Genomic DNA, 4536 nt, shown 5'->3' on the forward strand with positions numbered 1-4536 from the left:
GTTTTCAGGCTGATGTATTATATAAAAGATGCTAAGGTAGCATGTAACAAGTTTGCTAATTTAGTAAGAGGTTGGGGGTAGGGGGGACATTGTTGAGGAATTTCTGTTTGAGCTGACAGTTGAAGTCGAATTTAGCTAAGCCAAGAGTGTGGGAGGGGAGATGATGTGGAGGGGGGGAGGTTTTCATGGAAAGCAAACTGAATGGTGGGGTGACTTTGAGAAAGAAAGCCTAGTTTGTGACAAAAGCTGAAAAACCAGTAAGGCTGGATCTTTAGAGAGTGATGGGAGATAGGCTGAAAAGATAAGCAAGGGTCAGACCAAGGAGAGCTTTGCAAGTCGCTGGAGATTTAAGCTGAGTGACTAGGCACTTAATAAATATTGTGAGGGAATATGGCGGACTCTCCTAATTTTCTCCACCCCTCCCCACTTCTTATATGCTGAAAGGGCTCCAGTTTGAGTTCAACAATATATCCAGCCCCAGGTGAATTAAGGTAGGTCTAATACAGTTGTGTCTATTTTCTTCCTGTTTGCTGGCTACTTATTATCCCAGCCTCCCTTGTGTTGAGGAGTGGCTTACATATGACCTGTATCTGGCCAATCAGATGTAAGTTTCCCTTCACTGCTGTAACAAAATGTTACAAACTCAGTGCTTTAATGAACAACTGTATTCTCTTAAAGTTCTGGAGGCCCAAATTCTGGAATACGTCTCACTGGGCTGCCGTGGAGGTATTAGGAGGGCTCTTCCCACTAGTGACTCCAGGAGAGACTTGGTTCCTTTGCCTTTTCTAGCTTCCGGAGGCCACCTTTGTTCTTGGCTTATGATTCCTTCCTCACATGGTTTCAACCTCCCGCCAGTCATTGTATCATCTATTTCTCTTCTGTGTCAAATCTCCCTCCGCCTCTGTCGCATAGGGACACTCGTGATTATATTTAGGGCCCATTCATAATCCCCCATCTCAAGATACTTAATCATATCTGCAAAGCCTTTTGCCATATAAGGTAATATTCACAGGTTCTGGGGACTAAGACATGGATATGGTGGGTATTATTCAGCCCGCCTCAAGGCCTCTGGATAAGTTTTTACTTCCTGATAATTGGAGAGTCCTTTTTTCAGTCTTTCCCTTCCTTGTTAGGAATTTTTTGGGGAAGAGACTTTATTTTTTGCAGCCATAGTGTTTTATTAAATTTTTTTAAAATATATTTTTCCAGCTCTAGTGAAGTATGACTGACAAATAAAAATTGCATATATTTAGGTTGTAAAATGTGGTTTTTTTGAAAGTGTACAATGTGATGATTTTATGTATATATGCTGAAATGATTAACACAATCAAGTCAATTAATACATCCATCATCTCCCACAGTTATTTTATCTGTGTGTATGTGTGCCTGTGCTAAGAACACTTAAGATTTACTCTCTTAACAACATTCAGGTGTACAATACAGTATTATTATCTATAATCACCAGAACTTAATCATCCTATAATGGAAAATTTGTACCCTTTGACCAACATCTATTTTCCCACCCACCAGCCACTGGCAACCACCATCATACTCTGTGGTTCTTTGAGTATGATTTTTTTCGATTCCACATGCAAGGGATCAATACAGTTTTTTTCTTTCTTTGCCTGGCTTATTTACTTAGCCTAATGTCCTCCAGGTTCATCTTTGTTGAGGCTTTGATGCCTAGAGCTGCTACAGCCATTTTATAACCAGTAAATGACATCAAAGGATGAAACCCCTGCATATGAAGGACTGAAGAGCCTGGGCTTTTGAGAGCAATATTCAGCTGCTGAGCAGAACCTTGAACAATATGCCTCCAAACTTCCTGTTAGGTAAGATCATTGTCTTTTCTGTTTAAGTCACACTTAGTTGCTATTATTACTTGCAGATGAATATATCCTCACTGCTCCATTTGACAAATGAAGTTTGGTGCTTTTTGCAGCCAGGAAAATATTATGATCAAGACCTTAACACTGTGAAAATAAAGGAAATCTCATTTAAAACGAAGTTGGGAAGCCCTGAAGGGGGACCTCTTACACACTACCATTCACCGTAATTAGCATACCACACATTCTCCAACAGCAAGAAGCTTAGTTTACAAACAGCTGGAGCAAGGAAAAATTTCTCCTCGCCTAACAACAGCGCAGCCAATGAGAACTCAGTGAAACAGTCCCTCTCAGCTTCTGCCTGTTCCCTACAAAAGCAAGCCCCTCCCCTTTGTTTTCCAGACTTGCATATAGCTTACCATAGTTCGCTTGTCCCAAATTGTAATTCTTTTTCTTTTCCCAAGTAAACTCATTTTGCTGGTAAAATAACTGGCTCTTTTGTTTTTTTTAAGGTGAACAATTTTTTTTTTAAGATCTTATTTATTTATTTGACAGAGAGAGAGAAAGAGAGGGAGAAAGAGTGCTCATGAGCCAGGGGAGGGGCAGAGAAGCAGACTCCTTCCTGGGTAGGGAGCCAGATGTGGGACTCGATCCCAGCAGTCTGGAATCATGACCTGAGCTAAAGACATCATGACCTGAACCAAAAGCAGACACTTAACCGACTGAGCCACCCAGGCACCCTAAGGTAAACAATATTAATATAGAAACAGAGACTTTCAGGGAAGGGGGGAATGAAGAGAACATCTGGTTCAGACTTTCTATTTTAAAGATGACTAATTCGAGAAAGATTATTAATTTGAGGCTCAGAGAGGTGATAGATTTTTGCAAAATCAACAGCCAAAATTTAGTTCACAACCCTGATTACAATTTCATCACCTGGCTCCTGCTTCAATAATATTTCCCCAACCCATGAAACCTCGGAACAATAGAAATAGCTTTGAGGGGAAAAAGGGCAAAGAACAAACATCTTATGCTTTCTTTGCGATGAAGGCTTGAACCAGGTTTCAAGTTCTTCTAACATAATATAATTTAATGGGGAGAGCTCTTGACATTAAGAGGGAAAATTTATATTTAAAAGGCTAGGACCGTGGACCGTGACACAGTAAGGCACTTTAAGGATGTTGGCAAAGAAAACCAAGAGTAACTGATGGTTGTAATTACACAAGAACAAAGAAGTTGAGTCTCTAGAATTAAAGGTGTTTCAGTGTCATTGATGCTCTGGGGGAGTAGGCACCTGGATTTTCCCCCCCCTCGGGACAGCTTTATCCAAATAAAACACAGTGTGTTTCATCACCCATAATGGAAAGTGCCTGTCACTCCTTGAACATCGTCATATGGTTGGTGGCCGGTGGATAATGGAGCACTGAGTGTCAAGGTGACTGGCTTTCAATGCACACAAAACTAAAAATTATAGACCTGTCATTCCAGAGGCAGGCCACAATTAGCTGTCTATGCAACTTGAAATTTCCATTTTGCCAGCTGAGTAATCAGTTGACTGGAGTTTCTCATTTTGGATGCATTTCCAAGCCTTTTGTGGACTGCTCTTTTAAAATGTGGATTCTGAGGTAAATAAACAGTGCACTTAATCAGATGTATTCTTTTTAGAAACACCCTCTTCCCAAACATATAGGCAAACAACAATATTGTTATACTAGTAACAATAGTAATGTGAGGAAACAGTATAAGCCTTGGGTACTTCATTTAGAGATAGTAAAAGTTCAAGCCAAAAAATAAGAATCATGCCTTAATATCTGGGATCCAGGGTTGAGAAAGTGAAACAGATTTTTGCAGCAGGTAACTTGATAAGGTCACCAACGAAGAAGTAAAATCAGCACTAGAAGTTAAAACTTGGGAATTTCAGTTTTAGAAATAATCACTAACTCAAAACTATCTGTTTGCCTGTTTTCTATCTAGATTTAGTTTCTAATTCTCTGTCTGGGTTCTATCTTTTCTCTACCCTAGTCTTTTGGAGCTAGAAAAAAATGATGCCAAAATGGGGTCTATTGAAAAATTATATTGCAATTTTCATTCAGTTGCTGTAAGTGCAGTAAACTCCAGGGCTCTACAATCTGAGATCAGATTCTAGAGCATTTATTTATTTATTTTTTTTTAAGATTTTTTTTTTTTTATTTATTCATGAGAGACGGGGGGAGAGAGAGAGAGAGAAAGAGAGGCAGAGGGAGAAGCAGGCTCCCAAGGAGCAGGGAACCCAATGTGGGACTCGATTCCAGGACTCTGGGATCACAACCTGAGCCGAAGGCAGATGCTCAACCATCTGAGCCACCCAGGTGCCCAGATTCTAGAGCATTTAATTGGACATGGATTTTTACCCTTCTTGTCCCTTGTCCCCAATCCACATTACTCTCCCCCTCCCGTGGATGGTCCCTGTCTGAATTTAAATTGCCAAGCCATGAGGACACAAATGAAGTTGACAATCAATACAAATTGACGAAAAGATCAAAAGTCTGAGATCAGAAGTCTTTGAGTGAAATTCTCTCTACAAGTCTTGGAAATCTCATGGTTTTATTTAACTTTCCATCATGGTTTTAATTATCGGTAGTGTTAGTCAAGGTTGCACGGAATAGAAGAGATTTGCCCAATAGAGTAAAAGAACTGAATTTGTATTGTATTGAAAGAGGTCCTAACTAGA

This window comes from Zalophus californianus, chromosome 11 (assembly GCF_009762305.2).
Source record: "Zalophus californianus isolate mZalCal1 chromosome 11, mZalCal1.pri.v2, whole genome shotgun sequence".
NCBI classification, from domain to species: domain Eukaryota; kingdom Metazoa; phylum Chordata; class Mammalia; order Carnivora; family Otariidae; genus Zalophus; species Zalophus californianus.